Source organism: Puma concolor, chromosome A1 (assembly GCF_028749965.1).
Source record: "Puma concolor isolate L17-30 chromosome A1, mPumCon1.1.hap2, whole genome shotgun sequence".
NCBI classification, from domain to species: Eukaryota; Metazoa; Chordata; class Mammalia; order Carnivora; family Felidae; genus Puma; species Puma concolor.
This window is the reverse complement of record NC_141667.1, coordinates 113,321,553-113,339,331: the sequence shown is the minus strand read 5'-3', so window position 1 is coordinate 113,339,331 and position 17,779 is coordinate 113,321,553. Positions and strand designations below refer to the sequence as shown.

Sequence of the window (17,779 nt, the reverse complement as noted above, 5' to 3'; positions counted from 1 at the left end):
AACAGGCATATGCACAATAGTTACATAATCTTATTTCATCTTTTTCTTTTTAACTTTTTTTTTTTTGAAAGAGAGAGAGAGAGAGAGCAAGTGTTGGAGAGGTGCAGAGTGAGAGAGAGAGAATCTTAAGCAGGCTCAACACTCAGCACCGGGCCTGATGCAGGGCTTGATCCCACTACCCTGGGATCATGACCTGAACAGAAATCAAAAGTCAGATGCTCAACTGACTGAGCCACTCAAGTGCCCCTAATCTTAATTCATCTTAACCAACTTTCAGGCAGACATTATTGTTGCCATCTTATAGACAAGAAACCTGAGGCTCACAGAGGTTAAGTAGCTCAGCTGATACCAGAAAACTAACTAAGGAGATGTGCATCTGAGTCAGTTTTGCTTATCTCAAATCTTGTCTCCATGGTAGCTGGCTTCCCCAAGCTCTTTAGATCCCTAATTCCAGAGCCTGGAGACTGAGGCTGAGGGCAGGGCTGCATGGGCTCAGCTGTGATAGCCAGAGAGTTACAGAGGGAGCGAGAGAGAGGAGGCCTGCCAGAGGATGGCGAGACTTGGGGAAAAGTGACAGTGCCAGAGGGTTCGAATGCACCACTTACCACTTCCGCGCTGCATTTTCCCTTTGCATATTTCACATCAATACACACAGAAACACTTTTCAGTCTGTCTAACCAATGGTTGCAATTCACTAAGGAGCTAAAATAGAAATCTGGGTATTTCAGTAACAGTGAAAGAAACAATGTGTATTTATGTTATTAGTTTTTTATTTTGTAACAGGAGGCACAAAACTTAAGGTACCATTTTCTAGCCATACCTCAAAACCACCTAAGGAATTTGTAACAGACATTTATACAATTATGGCATGAATAAGAAAATAGGACACATCCTGGCCCTTGTTTCCACTGTTATCATTAGTTTTAGTTCTACTGGTTCAGTGGAGTTTAATGACTTTCCCGTTTGGTAAGTGGTAAATGATGAGCCTTGAGTGAAACTCTAGCTTACCTCTAAATTTTGGAAAACAAGCCATTTCTATGTGTATGTATATATATATATATATATATATATATATATATATATATATAATTTTGAGAGAGAGAGAGAAACAGAGAGCATGTGGGGGAGGGGCAGAGAGACAGGGAGACACAGGATACTAAGCAGGCTCCACGCTTTGAGCTGTCAGCCCAGAGCCCACTGCAGGTCTTGAACTCGAATTCATCAACCATGAAATCATGACCTGAGCCAAAGCGGCCACTCAACCGACTGAGCCACCCAGGTGCCCCATGCCATTTCTAAATTAGTGACTTCTGTTAAATTCACTGCCTTTAAAATGTAGAGGTCAAGTGGAGAAGAAACAGTTGTGCTTCATTGGTTAGGTGATATCAACTAAAGTCATCTATTTATAGCAAATTCTGATTCAAATTTTGATTTAAATTGTATCTATAATAGTTTGATATATAGGTTATACGTAACTCTTAAGGGAATGAATTTACCTATGACAATAAAATAAGTTGCAGTCAAAGACACAAAATCATAGCTGCGGGTTTTTAAGCAGTATTGAATATTAGATAACGAAATGTTTGGGGAAGTAAGTATTTTTCTTGATATTCTAAGTGACCTTAACTAAACCACAAAGTCCTAAAAGATGTGGCCTAGTAAACTAGTTTCCATATGAAATTTCGTTCAACAGCTAACTCTCCCTTGCTCCCTCCCTCCCTTCCTTCCTTCCCTCACTTCCAACTTTCCTCCTTTTTCCCTTCTTTCCTCCCATCCACTCAGAAATACATATTTGGCATCTATTATGTGCCAAGCACTATGCTATATACATGCTAAAAATCAATGGTGAAGATAATTATGCCCAAACAGACCTCAGAATTGAATGAACCAAAACCAAAACTTCAGGCTGATGGGAAATTGGACTGGGTTGACATTTTTTACAAGTATCAAGGAAGTAGGAAGAGAAAGGATATAAAATATTTATAGAATTGGAAAATGGCTTGAGGTCTTGTTTATGAAAAAAAAATGAGTATAACTAAAGAGATGGTAATTTTTCAGATGATCAACATTAAAAACACATCAAATGAGATATTTTAGGTAAAACACTTTTCACAGCAGCTGGCCCAGGGGAAACACTTCTCCAACAGTCAATTCATAGAGCTATACGAAGCTGGGAGGCTTGCAGGAGAGACACATTTATAACGAGGTTCTTGTTTCATGAGTAGTGCCAAGCATGGGTCTAAATCCGTGCAAGGTGGTTGGGCATAGAAAAGAAAATGGGGGGGCGCCTGGGTGGCGCAGTTGGTTAAGCGTCCGACTTCAGCCAGGTCACGATCTCGCGGTCCGTGAGTTTGAGCCCCGCGTCAGGCTCTGGGCTGATGGCTCGGAGCCTGGAGCCTGTTTCCGATTCTGTGTCTCCCTCTCTCTCTGCCCCTCCCCCGTTCATGCTCTGTCTCTCTCTGTCCCAAAAATAAATAAACGTTGAAAAAAAAAATTAAAAAAAAAAAAAAAAAAAAAAAAGAAAAGAAAATGGGACCTGGTCCCTCTTGAGAGAGATTTGCAACTGGGAAAAATCTCACCTCATAAAAATGTCATCTCTGTCACCTATAGTGGTTAATGTTTTCTCAATAAACTGTATCAGTAGTGCTCACAACCTTAAAGCTGACAAACTGTGCCCTGGCATCTTTTACAAAGAGAAAAATAAGCATGCCATAAATAGGGCAATCAGCCTTGCAGTAGTCCAGAAGGAGCTGAATTACAGATGTTTAAGACACAAACTTGATTGGGCATATAAAACTTGTTTCAGAAAAAAAAAATGTAGACTATGGTTCTTGCCATATCAAAATGAGATTATTTTTCCAAAAGAGGAATATGAAAATTCTCAAAAATACATAAATGTTCGAAGAATTTTACAGTGAATACCAGGGTACCTACCACTTAGATTATGTTGGTAACATTTAAGAGACTGTTTCCTCACAGGAGATTATCACACTGGACTTGAACAATGAGCACTGTTCTATTATAATACTATTCATCTGAGTAATATTTATAGATTGTATATTATGTTGTACCTAAGATACAAGTCTCTATGCTTTAACACCCAATCTGCTTTAAAGGCTGGACTTTGTACAGGCAGAGAGTGTGGGTTGTTTCTTTCTTTTTTTTCTATGTAATATAAAGAACATAGTAAATGTGAATCCCTATATCTCATTAGCAAAAATAAGTTATGGTAAAACGTAAACATTAAAGATACAGTGAAAGATTATGAATTATGCAAATCAATATCCTTTAAGTGATAAAATGGTTAACCATGAGGTTTTTTTCCAGTTTAGTTCTAGGTAATATGCTTTCAGAATTTTTTTATACACGGTAATTTTTAGCAAATTATGAGTTCAGTCAGGTGGTTAGGAATGGGATGATTGGGAATATTCCAGAGTTATCAATATTATACAAAATATCCTATAAAATCTATAAATCTGGTGTTTCAATAAGTGCAAATTTTCTAGTTTTTCTATCGGTTTAATTTTTTATTTCCTTTTGTTATATTTTTAATGAATTTTATATAAATGTTAAGTCTAGCTTGTTATTGACAAGAAAGAGACTCTATTACAGTAATAAATTACAGTAATATTACAGTATTAATTACAGTAATTACAGTAATAAAGGAAATAGAAAATCCCAACATCACTTAATATGTTTTTCACCTACTATTTCTTTTTTTTAAATTTTTTTTAATGTTTATTTATTTTTGAGAGAGAGAGACACAGTGAAAGTGGAGGAGGGACAGAGAGAGAAACAGACAGAATCTGAAACAGGCTCCAGGCTCTGAGCTGTCAGCACAGAGCCCCACATGGGGCTCAAACCCACGAACTGTGAGATCATGACCTGAGCTGAAGTTGGACACTTAACCGACTGAGCCACCCAGGTGCCCCTTTCACCTACTATTTCTGATATGCCTACGGAAAAGTCAGCTTGCTACCTTCTCAACAATTTGACATGCAGGTCAAGGTCAAACAACACCACAAGACTGACAGAGGAAACCTAATTTTAGTCTCCATGATACTGAAGAACTTAATACAAATAAGTACTGAATACTCTCGGCTCATGTTTAGAGTTGATACTTGAAAAGGAATCCAGTCAAAGAGCAAGTGATGCAGAGTCGTGTCCAGAGTCAGGGTGTTCATGTGCTCCGAGGACTGTGGAGCATCTCAGATTCAGATAATCAACTTTTCAGGTACATTTAAGGATGTGTATTTTCCACTCTAATACAACCTCATTCCAGCAGTTCAGTGAGAATAGCAAATATAGCTATAAAAAGTATGCAGTGGCTTTTTCAAGATGTTGGTATTAATACTTTGTTGAGGAGTGCAGTATGAAAGCAGTATGCGTATGTAATGGGATGTTACTCAGCCACGGGAAAGAAGGAAATCCCAGCATTTGGAGCAACATGGCTGGGCCTTGTGGATTATTACGTGAAGTAGTCAGAGAAAGACAAATACTGTATAATATCATTTACATGTGGAATCTGAACAAGTCAACTCATAAAAAAGAGTAAAATGGGGCTTATCAGATGGGGTTGAGGGTAGTGTGGTTGAAGGGTACAAACTTGCAACTATTAAATAAATCCTGGGGATTCAATGCACAGCATAGTGACTATAGATAACAATACTGTATTATGAGCATCAAACTAGCTAATTAACTGGATCTTAATTACTCCCAACACAAAAAAAGAACTGATAATTATGTGAAGGAATAGAAATTTTAGCTAAGGCTACAATGCAATCATACTGCAACATATAAATGTATCAAATCAACATCTTGGCCACCTTAAATTTGCACAGTGTTATATGTCAACAGTATTTCAATAAAAAAGAAGTGAATTTTGAAATTGCTAATACTAAATACAATCTAATTACTCATGAAAAGCATTTTACAATTAAATCTAATTAGCTAAAATATACACCAAAATGTTTTCAGTGTTATGTCTGGATATTGGGATCATAGACATTTTTAAACTTTCTTTTCTGTAGTGTTAAAATTTTTTACAACAAATAGAAATTACTTTATAAAAAGATTTTTAATGTTTATTATTTTTGAGAGACAGAGAGAGAGAGCAAGCAGGGAAGGGGCAAAGAGAGAGGGAGGCACAGAATTGGAAGCAGGATCCAGGCTCTGAGCTGTCAGCACAGAGCCCAATGCAGGGCTTGAACTCACAGACTGCGAGATCATGACCTGAGCTGTAGTCGGCCACCCAACCGACTGAGCCACTAGGCGCCCCAGAAATTATGTTTATAATAACTAAAGATAGGCTACTAAAGACTCAGATAGCCAAATTTCTTTTTTCCCACCAGGACTTTTAAGTTTTTAGTTTGATGAGATTTCAACCAAAGGTCCATGAATAAAAACTTTTGAATTTATATTAGTTTAAGTAGGTCTTATAGTTTACACGTTGCTGAACTGTGAAAGGGTCACAGAGAGAAGTGCTGGAAAGCCAGATAAGCACGCACATCATTTAACACCTATGATGATATGATTTAAAATCAAATTAGATGCAGCTTGATGCGGTCTGCAGACATTTCACTAGCGAGGACAGAGCGGTCTGCCCCCTAGAGGTGGAAGAGCCAGGGCCAGAAAAAAGCAAAAAGAAAAATGCCGAAAGCTTTATAGATTCAAAGAGGAGCGCCTCACGCCAGTCTGTGAGAACATTCTTTTCTATGAAAACAGCTAGATGTTTGCAGAGTGTCCCCTTCTACAGAGAGGTTCTCATCACTCTGCCTTCACCCAAAGAAAGAGCCAGGAGCTTCGGCTAGCCATGAAGGCTTTTGCTTATTATCCTTCACCACCTGATGAGTGACTTCCAAACCTTTCAGAGGGTGCATATGCAGGCACAGGTGACATGCAGGCTTGGTATCCTACATCTCTGTTATTAAAGATGTACATAAATATTCTACACGGTTATGTGTTTTTTTAATGTTTATTTATTTGTGAGACAGAGAGAGAGAGAGAACAGGCAGGGGAGAGGCAGAGAGAGAGAGGGAGACAGAGGATCTGAAGCAGGCTCTAACAGCAGAGAGCCTGATGTGAGTCTTGAACTCACGAACTGTGAGATTGTGACCTGAATGGAAGTCATGTGCTTAAATGACTGAGACACCCAGCTGCCACATCATTGTGTTTTTTAATGGGCAATGCTTTAAAAAGAAGTTCTTAAAATAAGAAATTGGCGGGGCACCTGGGTGGCTCAGTCGGTTGGGCGGCTGACTTCGGCTCAGGTCATGATCTCACGGTCCGTGAGTTCAAGCCCCACATCAGGCTCTGTGCTGACGGCTCAGAGCCTGGAGCCTCCTTCGGATTCTGTGTCTCCCTCTCTCTCTGACCCTCCCCCCGTTCATGCTCTGTCTCTCTCTGTCTCAAAAGTAAATAAACGTTAAAAAAAAAATTTTAAATAAGAAATTGGCATTATTTGTCCCCATTATTTCAGAAACTTGTTCTTTTTCCATTTCTCCATTTGACAAAAGAAAACAAGTACTGAAAATTGGAGAATATATTCAAAAGCAAATGTTGCCTATTTATCTTAAAAATATAGAACTATTTATTTATGAAATGTTAGTATGATTATGAGTACCGTATGGAAATGTATTAGTCTCCTGAGACTTCATGTGAGTCACTGATAAGAATACTGCCATTTTAGTAATGTGAGAATGGGGGTATTTTTAGGTGTTTGAGTTAACTCTTTAGTTAGGCTAAAAAATCTTATGCACATAAATGATTCCCCTGATTTAAAATTACTGAATAACGGCTCAGCAAGAAGAACCAAATTCTGGATATTTCCTGCAAAGGACAAATTACTGTGAAATGGGATACAATGTATGCAAGAAGATTTGTGCCTTTATCTCATCAAAACATGAGAGAGGGCACCTGGGGGGCTTAGTCTGTTAAGCATCTGACTCTTGGGTTTGTCTCAGGTCATGATCTCAAGTTTCATGAGATGGAGCTCTGTGCTGGGTTCTGTACTGACAGAGCAGAGCCTACTTGCGATTCTCTTTCCCTCTCTCTCTCAGAATAAATAAACAAACATTAAAAAAAATGAGAGAAAATTATTTGTTTTCACCTTCCCTTAAACAATTGCTTGGAAATGAGTACAGTCTTGACGTTGCCTGCTGCTGGCTGCACTATGTCACACAACTCATGCTTCTGAACTCTGAGCCAAGGTAGTGAAAAAGTATGAGTGAGCACAAACCACAATTAAAGAGCAATGACAACAACCAAAAGATCGCATGGGCTAGCCCTTCATAATCTCCACCAGTTTTTCCAAAACCACCTAAAATAAGCATTTGGGGAAGGAAAAACAATGTGCTTCCTACATAAGTGCACATTCAAGAGAAGTCCTCAAGATCCCCTTAGTTGTAATAAATTTGTCATCAAGTACTATTCAAACTACCACTATCTAGAAATCCTGCTGTAGCTTCTGCTAAAAGTTCAGACTGTTCATTGACCACCATCAGTGTGTCCGCATGGAAAGGAGAACAGAAGAAGGAATAAGTATGTATAGGAACCTACCCATATTCAGATCTTGGGCAAACGGCTTTCAAATAGTCTTGTAAAAGACTAATCCTTCCATTAGTTATATCCACCTCCTTCTTGGATTTCTAATAGTCTTCAGGTGAAATCCCTCCCAGGCAGACCCTACAAAGTCTTGGCATGGGTGTTTAATTTGGAGAGAAGGCGTGGAAATAAATATATGCACTTAGGGCAGCAGGGAGAGAGTAAAGTCAAGAAAGTGTGCATTAATAAGCTGTGAGTAAATGGAGCTCAATCTTCTTGGGGACCTTCTAAGAGGTACGGAAATGTTTTGGCATCGTCCCTCTGGAGAGTGTGGAACCGCTGTATAAGTAGTCCCTCAATGTATGTAAGTTACCCCTAGTTCCTCAATGTATGTAGGTTACCCCTGGGAGTAGTCATAAGCTCTTCTAGGTGGCCCACACACAATCTAGTAAGCTCCTCTGTACTGGAGAACGTGTACAGGTGTCTCAGATGAGAAGTTGACTTGGCATATAGAAATCGCCCATCACACATACAGGTGAACTCTGAGGTGAGTCAATAAGAAATGGGGTGGGGCTTGACGCCCCTGTCACAAATAGGACTCTTACACCTAGGATGCCCAAACTGAATTTTTGGTTCATGTCTCCATCATCCCATCACTAAATCTACTCTTCCCTGCCTTTCCCCAACTCAGCAAATTAAAACACAGGTTTCTAATTTTTTCAGGCAAAAATCCTTGAATCATCTTTGGCTCATTTACTTTTCTCTTACCCCCTGTGGAATTCCAACACCAAACGCCGTCAGCTTTATTTTCAAATTATACTCAGAATCTGGTCACTTCTTACCAGTTCCACCACCTCCAGCCTCGTCCAGGTCACCACTGTCTCTTGCCCAAACTACTGCAGTGGCTTCTTAACCATTTTCCCTGCCCCTGCCCTTGCTCCAAGTGTGTTCTTCACAGAATACCAGACCACGCAGAGCGACACTTTGGAAAGGTATGTCATTTCTCTCCTCAAAACCCTCTACAGGTTCCCCACTTCACTTGGGATAAAATCCCAACTCTTTACCATGACTTACAAAAGCCCTTTCCTATCTCATTCCTATTTCTCTGACCTCTTTTCCTTCTCCTCTCTCATCTTGTTTACTTGATTCCATCCACACAGGTCTTGTCTGCTTGCTTGCTTCTTTCTTTCTCTTTCTTTCTTTCTTACTTTCTTTCTTTCCTCCCTCCCTCCCCTCCCCTCCCCTCTCCTCCTCTCCCCTCCCCTCTACTCCCCTCCCCTCCCCTCTCCTCCCCTCCCCTCCCCTTCCCTTCCCTTCCCTTCCCTCCATACTGGTCTTTTACCTAATCCTTAAACACAGTGAATCTGCTCCTACCCCAGGACCTTTCCCCTTGCTGTTTCTGTTCCTGAAATGCTCCTCCTTCAGATATCTGCATCATTCTTTCATTTTGTTAAGGTACAAATATCAGTTTAATAGAAAGAGCTATTTATTCTGACTGTTCAATCTAAAATAGCATCACCATCACTCTATTTCTTTACTCTGCATGATTTTTCCTCATAGAACTTATCATCACATAGTTATTTTGTATATGTTTGAAAATTTGCATTGTTTTTCTCCCTCCCCCTCCCAAAAAAAAGTTCCACAAAAAGAAAAAGAAATGAAGAGACTCTGCTTTTTTCACTGCTGTGTACCAGCAACTGGAGTAGGGACTACTAGTGGTAGGGGTCCAATATAGATTTGCTAAGTGGATGAATTCACTGATTTGACCACGATAGGAGATACATATTGACATGTAATAATCAAACACTTATAACACGGTGACTGGCATTGTCTGATAACAAGTATAAGCAGCTGCTGCTCTTTAGAAGCATAATATATCCAGGTATGAGGATGGAAGACATATCCTGTGCATGGTGAAATTATTGGCATTCTGAGGGCAGGTTATTATACACAGTGATAACTAGGAAAATGTAAGAAAGAAAGGCTGAGACTGGAGTGTGCAAAACTTCGAATGTTATGTCAGGAGTGGAGAATTTGTTCCATTTAGAAGTGAAACATCATCAACAGTTTCTCAGAAAGGGAGTAAATAATTAAAGAAGAATTTTCAAACAATTAATATTTGATTCTACTCCACAAGGATTTGAGAAGGAAAGACTAAAGCCAGGAAGATAGTGTCATAAATTTTTCCCTCTCAAATCCTCCTTTCTCTCAAAATCCAAGACATTGTCCTCTGTAACAGCCATAGCTGAAAAAAAACAGCTTCATAGTGGTATAACAGTTACACAAAATATGCACGGATTTAATGTATACAGTTTGATGAGTTTGGACAAATACATACATCCAAGAAACTATCACCACAATCATGGTAATAGACATATCCATCACCTCCACAATTTTCCTTGGGTCTGTTTGGTGTTGGACGTGTGATGTATGTGGTGGGTAGTAACACATAACATGAGCCCTACCATCTTAAATTATCAAGTGTGCCAACACAGTGTTGTTAACTATAGGCACAATATTGTACAGCAGATCGCTAGAACATACTCATCGTTTCAACATAGTTTTTAGACTACTGTATCATTCCATACTTTTCATTTTCATTTAGGAAGCTTTTGTCCTTATTGGTAATGTTAACTAACATACTTTAGCTCAAAAAAAAAGGTCTGTCCACAGTTTCCCTGGATTTTAACATGAACCTACTACAGGTGTGAAAAAAGCTCAGATCCATTCTCCTTCAGGTTATCTGAGAACTAATAAATAAGGTAGTGAAAAAAGATAAGATTGGACATGAGGACATGAATGTGCTATGGGCTGTCTGGTGAGATATGGATATGAGTAAATGGAAATAAATATGTCATAGGTGTCTATGGTAAATGGAAAGTAATCTTTACTTCTCTAATTTGTTTCTTATTTAGGGCATAATGCATATTGTCATCTCCCTTTCTCTCTGAGGGAGTGCCATGAATAAAATGAGAGCAATATGCTCAATGTTCTGCTGGGCTGTGAACTTCTGGGGCCATGTAACCCTGGGACTGCCCAGCACAGTAGGAGCTAGGTAAACATATGCTACACGAATCCCTCCAACTCTTCAGAAGACAGACTCCAGAGGAATTTCATTATCTGGCTCTAAATTCTGTTATTCTTCTAAGGGATATGTGATTCCGCTTTGTTCCAGAAAGGATTAAAAGTTTCTCTATTCCCTTTGGTAATTAGTTTAGATAAGCCATATCTCATATATCTACCCAATAGACAATAGCTAATGCTCAAATATTTATAGATTTATTTGCACCTGGCTATGTCTGAGAACATTTCATATATAAAAACCAGTAACTATCACTTGAGGATAATAAGCTGGCAAACTTCAGACTATCTGAATATCTTTGTGAACAATCCCAAATGGCTGATTCTGTCAGTTTATGATATTTTTTAAAAAATGTTTATTTATTTTGAGAGAGAGAGCATGCACGTGCATGCTCAGGAGAGAGGCAGAGAGAAAGAGGGAGAGAGAATCCTAAGCAGGCTCCATACTCAGCACAGAGCCCCCCCTGCACCACCCAACGGGGCTCGATCTCACCACACTGAGATCATGACTTAAGCCAAAATCAAGAGTTGAACACTCAACTGACTGAGCCACCCAGGCACCCCCTGTCAGTTTATGTTAAAAGCCATTTGGTCAAAATTAAAAAATAAAGAGAAAATTGTATCTACAGAGAAAATTAAAGCATAAGGGCTGTTTGAAGGAATTAGCTAGTCTCAATTACATCTCGTCACTCAGTTCTCAATCTCCTAGGCACCAGGGATTAAAAGCTCTGATGGAAATGTTAAAAAATACATAGTGAATTAAGAAAAAAAAAGTATTCTATGTAGCTCAAACTTTGTGACTTTGCTTATGCCATGTTCACTCTTTCAGACGTCTTTTTACAAAATAAAAAAGGAAGAAACTACATTTTTAGCACATCGTTCCTGCTACTAAAAGAGTCACAAGGAAAAGCTGAATTGAAACTTTTGCTTTGTCACATGATTGTGACATGTGACAAGCTTTTGCTTTGTCACATGATTGTGGCATTTTCTGTCCATATTATTTATGGGACTTCTTGTAATATTTTATGCAAAGCCACCCTATGGAATTTTGTGCTCAGAGTGCAGTCCAATTTGGCATCTCAAGTCTCCTGTTTCTATCTCCAGCCCTCTCCACGCACATTCCCTGAGGTCCACTTTTAAGGAAAGTCAGGGCAGAAAGCAGATATTGAAGGAAGAACAGGGTGAGAGGGACGTGCAAGTGCGCACATGCGCATATGTGTTTTGCATGTGGCCTGCTTTACCATAGTCCAGGGAGCTTCTGGGGAAGTTCTGTGCTAAATCTCAGCACCATAGGCCTTGGCAGCAGGCTCTTGCTTCCCTGGTCTTTTTTGTGGCCTCATTCCCCTTTAGTGTCCAGGTACCTCAGCCCTAACAGAAGGGAGACAAATTAGCTTATCCCATAGAGTTGAAAAGGTGACTCTAATGATGTGCCTGCCTAACAATCAATAATTCATTTAAATGCATTTTCTGATGCATAAAATAATATACTTTTTTTATAATTGGCTTTTATCAGCACTGACCTAAGAATCAGACAGAAAAAAGCGCTCTGAGATGCTGAAATCATTTGCAGCTTGAATAATATTTTTATGATTATATAAAATGGTGAATGCTTATTATAGAATGTTTGGAAAATGAAGAAGAGCAAAAGAAGTAAAGAAAAATCATCTACACCCAGAGGTAGATGGGTGTACCATCTACCTTTTGGATTCTGCTTTGCATTTCATGTTATACTATAAACAATTTCCCATATCATTTAAAATTATTTGAAAATCTTTTTAATGGTTGACAATATTCTACTGGCTGACACTAACATCAAAATTTATTTAAACATTACCTTATTGGGAAGACTTATAGTATGTTCAGGTTTTAAATAATATAAGTATTTCTGTGGCAATAATATCAGTTGTTAATCTTTATAATATCTCAGATTACTTCTCTAATCTGAATACGTATAAGTAGAATTACTAGATGAACAGGTATGAACATTTTTGGGGCTTGAAGTCCTAATGGTTTAAAAAAAATGTTTATTTATTTTTGAGACAGAGAAAGAGAGAGAGAGAGAGAGAGAGAGAGAGAGGGAGAGAGAATGAATGGGGGAGGGGCAGAAAGAGAAGGAGACAGAATCTGAAGCAGGCTCCAAGCTCTGAGCCATCAGCACAGAGCCCAATGCAGCACTGGAAATCAGCTGTGAGATTATGACCTAGTAGAAGTTGGACACTTAACCAACTGAGCCACCCAGGTGCCCCACATGTCCTAAGGGTTTTTAATCACTTTTATGAAATAAAAGCCTCAAAGTAGTATAAAAATCAAAGTAACAAACTATACTTGCATGTATTATTTTATTATGACTTTATTTAAGATGAGAAAGATAAGAAAATAGAAAATAATTTTGTTTTACTACAATGAGTTCCCACACCACATGAAAACTAGAACCTACAGCAATTTAACAAATGAGTCTTCTCTTACAAAATGGGGGAAAAATCTACTATATAAATCTAAGCTTGGCCACATTGTATGAAAAGGTCAAAAGCAAGCTTTAAAAAAAAAGACATATGGCTATTATTATAGCACACAGATTGGTCAACCACTTCAAGTTCTTGTGGCCAGTGAGGTCACTGGAGCTACAGGCCGACATTTCTGACAAATTATGCACACTGAGGTCACAATGCTCTATTGAGGCAGTTTTTCATAATTGTAGAGTTGTGTTTACAAAAATATCCTTACTTAAAAATATCCTTTTGTGCCCTCTAGTGTTTAAATTCACCAAATCTTTCCAGACATATATTTATTTTCTCTAAATTGTTGTTGAACACCATTTCATTCCTATTTATACTAAGGGTTTACCTATATATTAGAAGATGACCAAAATACATACCTTTCCAAAAATTTTTAAGATTGCTTAAAATTTTTCATTTCAAAGGAAGTTAGAGGAAGGGACTGGAAACCTCCCCAGGGCAAATCCCACCCACCTCTCTTTTTGTAAATAAGGTTTTATTGGTACACACCATGCTAATTCACTATGTATTTGTCTGTGGGTCCCTGCGTTTCCTCTACAATGGCAGGGTTGAATAGTTACTACAAAGATGTTGGGTCCTACAAAGTCTAAAATATTTACTATCTTGCCCTTCACAGAAAAAGTTTGCTGGCCGATGGGCTACAGAATTTCCATGATACTTAGATTTTTAGAGAAAGAGAGAAAAAAAATACATGTATTTTCCCAAAGATGTCGTGGCATTTTATAACGTCCTTTAATTCTACTTTTTTCCATCAAGCAGTGAAATATTAGTTAAAAAAAAAGAGCTGCAGGCTTCGTGGTTCAAGTACCAAATTTATATTTTCTCAGTGAAAACATTTGCAGTCCTTCCTTTTTTATAAGATCTACTCAGGGTGATAATGTTGACTCCATCATGACTTTGACATTGATATGGTTATATTGGTGAAAATATAGTAAGATCAAAGTCTTTACCCATCCAGATCAGGGGTGCAAGAACATTTTTTACCTTCTGAGCTACATCACATCTTTCTGATTAGGCAGAACTTAGACTAGGAATAGAATTAGTGTTCCTATCTCTGTTTATTTGTATACATTTAACAGTAAAGCTTGCAATAACTTCTAAAGCACATACAGTCTGTTTCGAAAGAAAACCACAGGCCCCAAATGGTGTCACTTAGGTAGAGTCCTCAAACCAGAGGTTCATACATAATCTAATTGTAGTTTCAACCTGCACTAGAATTGTAGTCTTAACCAGTCAGTCAGGAAAATTCTGATGGGGACCAAGGAGTCCTGAATATGGGCCCTCTCCCTCTCCAGAGGGAAGATGAGGTAAACTGTAGGATAAAACCCTCTGCTCTTCTCCCTAAGGGAAAGTGACCTCCTCTGAAGCAATCCTTTTCTTTTGTTAGTATTTTTTTTTTTTTTTTTTTTGCTTCATCATTGCTCTAGGAAAGCCTTCCATTTTGTACAACTTCTTAGAGATCTTCTCTACTTTTAGGTGGACTGCTGCCCAATTCAATTGTTAAAGTAATTAGATCTTCAAATTTACTCAGTTGAATTTCATTTTTTAACAAATCTGTCTTTAATAAAGTAAACATACCATTTATAGTTAACATAGGTTTACTTCAGTGATGTACTTAATTCAAATCTCGCACAGTCACATCTTTCACATAGGAACAAAAGCACAATGCACACCAATAATGCTACAGTCCCATGTAGGCAAACTAACAGGCTGCTTCCCTTCCCCAGTACAAATCCCAAATCTTCTTAAGTGTCTGAAATTTTATCTTCTCTTTTGTGTATCTAGAAGGTCTAAAGAAATTTCTGTCCTCTTTTCTGCAATGGTTAATATATATATTTTTTCTTTCTTCTCTTTTCCCTTTTCACATGGTTTCCAGGAAGTGGATCTTTTTTATGGCTTTCTAACTTAAGATTTGACTTTGGTTCAAAATGGCACAGCCGTTCTTTTTTCAAAGATACATATCAGCCATACCCTGGTCAGAAATTTGGCATGATAATAGAAGAAAACACAAAACCAAGGGCTTAGAAGAGTGAATGAAAATAGTCTGCATGAACAGGCATCTCATTCCTGGGCACATATTCACGGTGTTTGTTTACTATATGCCTGGAGCTGAAGGTTACTGCCCTTCTCAGCTTTATAGACTCTCACTGCATGAATATTCTTCCCTCTTCTTATATTTCCCTTACCCCCAATACGATCCCCCTCCTTTTATCCAGCACAGAAGCCCAAATAAATACCCTGCACAGACTTACTTTATGGAATCACGTACTTAAAAATGCCTGACTCGAATACCTTAAACCCACAATGACACCTTCAGAAATGTGCAAGAGCAACAATAGCAACAGTAACAAAAAAATGCATGATGAAACACATCATCTCTTATGCACCACGTTAAAAGCAATTAAAATAAAACTTAAAAAGTGACATCATACCTTTATTCCATAAGCAAAATAAATTATTTCCAAACTTACCTGTAAAAGAAAAGAAAAAAAAGCAATGAATTTCAAATCAGAGTGCATTTTAATTCCATTTACTCTAGTAAGGCAAAATTATCATCGTAAGTATAGTTAATTCTTAATTGTTACTGTGAATCATTCTCTGTAAATAATGCTTTCTAGTTCTTGTAGATACCAACAGGGCTGGCAGCGACATTCTCTACGGACCAAATGTCACTATAAATAGAAACTCTTTCCATATGTAGTGTGAATCTGGCAGGTCAGTTTATAAATTTTTTTTAATGTTTATTTATTTCTGAGACAGAGAGAGATAGAGCATGAGTGGGGGAGGGGCAGAGAGAGCGGGAGACACAGAATCAGAAGCAGGCTCCAGGCTCTGAGCTGTCAGCACAGAGCACGACGCAGGGCTCCAATTCACAGACTGCGAGATCATGACCTGAGCCGAAATCAGACACTCAACCAACTGAGCCACCCAGGCGCCCCTGGCAGGTCAGTTTTTAGACCAAAAATTTAATTCCCTGGACCTAGGAAATCTGTGTGTTACAAGATCGATTTTGGGAGTCAGATGAAGACAGTAGGGAAGATTGTTTCAGTCAGTCAGACCAACCTGAAGTTAAATCCCAGTTCTCCTACAGCCTGATAACTCATCATTTTATACCCCTTGAACCTCAATGGTCTCATCTGTAAAGTGTGAACATTGTATTTCACTAATTGGAGTATTCTGTGTATTAAATGAAGTCATATTGTAGAATCTCAATAAATAATGTCTTTTTGCTATACTCAAAGCTTCATTTTATGGCAATACTTTGCAGAAAGATAATGTTTAGTGCAATATATAAAGCATGAAAGAAAGACCTTTAAGCAATTCACAATGGACAGAAAATATAAACAAATTCTACATTTTTCTGTCTTTCTCATGATGTTGCCAAGTTGGTTTATATGAAATATTGGCCATCTGCTAAGTGGTGAGCAATTTTTCTTCCATTGCAAGTTCAAGTATTTCACTGAAGTTCAAGCAAAGAACCTAGGGTATAGCACTCTGTAGCATGGTCTCTGTGTCTCATATATACACACTATGTCCCCTATTACTGTTGCCTGGGCTTTCTCACTGCAGTTTCACCAGCCTACACTCCATTCCTGATGAGAGCATGGATGCTCTAGCCTCAGGAACTTTGTATTTGCTGCTCCCTCTGCCCAGGAATCCATTGTGCACACACATGGCCCTCTTCAACTCTTGCCTCAAAGGGCCTTTTCTCGGTGAGCCTAACCTAATTTCACATTTGAAATTCTAAACAGACCCTCAGCCTCTGCTTTTAACTCCCCTTCATTGGCACAGTCTTTTCCCAGCACTTCTAACCTGACACATTATATAACATAATGCCACGTCTTATGTTTATTGAGTCTCCCTGACCCTAATACTTTATATAAGCTACCTAAAAACAAAGGTTTCTGTCTGTATTGCTTGCTGCTGAATACTCAGGATCTAAAATAATGCCTGGTAAACAGAAGGTATTAAATTTTTGTTTGTTTGTTTAAGAAATAAATATTGGATACATAAAACGGCCTAATATAAAAATGTAAATTATACCTATGTAAGAAAAGTATTTTTATTTATGTATCTATTTATTTATAGATATTTAATTTTTATTGATAAATATGGGATACAGATATTTGTTTATTATATAAATGAATATTTAAACTTTTAGCTAGAAGTAATCATTTTATTTTTATTTAATTCTGATGACAGGAATTGTGGTAGTCATTTGAACTATTGACTAGTATTTCTAGCTCTCCATCTACCAATCACATGTAGGAGCACCTAATAAACCTCTTGTGGTTGAATGGGGCCATCTGACTAGTCCTGACCAATATCATAAAGTCATAAGTGGCCAAGAACTGAATTGCTGGTGTGAGATCCTCCACCCTTTCCTTCCCCTCTCTCTGCCAGAGAGACTAGCAAAGTCCAGGATGGTAACTCTTGATCAGCCTCCATACTGCAGTGAGGCAGCTACATGTAGCATGGGAGGAAAAAAAGGTAACCTTTGTTGTCACAACATTTTGAAGTTTGCTTGTTAAGACAGCTTGACTCAATCAATCATGACAAAGAGAAATTATGCACATATAATTAAAAAGTTACATTCAAAGTCTTATTTTTAAAAAAGCAACTTATTTTCTGTAGTTATT

At 38.1% G+C, this 17,779-nt stretch overlaps 1 protein-coding gene and 1 long non-coding RNA gene across 10 annotated transcripts in view; both read right to left on the bottom strand.

The window, feature by feature from the left end:
• Positions 1-17,779, bottom strand: part of PDE4D (phosphodiesterase 4D) — a 1,391,688-nt gene that overhangs the window by 355,632 nt on the left and 1,018,277 nt on the right. The gene's annotated exons all lie outside the window — the stretch shown is intronic.
• LOC147584374 (uncharacterized) lies at positions 3,154-8,738 on the bottom strand. Its single transcript, XR_015248983.1, has 3 exons — positions 3,939-8,738; positions 3,647-3,704; positions 3,154-3,601 (listed from the first exon to the last, which is right to left on the bottom strand). It is a non-coding gene; the product is annotated as an uncharacterized LOC147584374 (long non-coding RNA).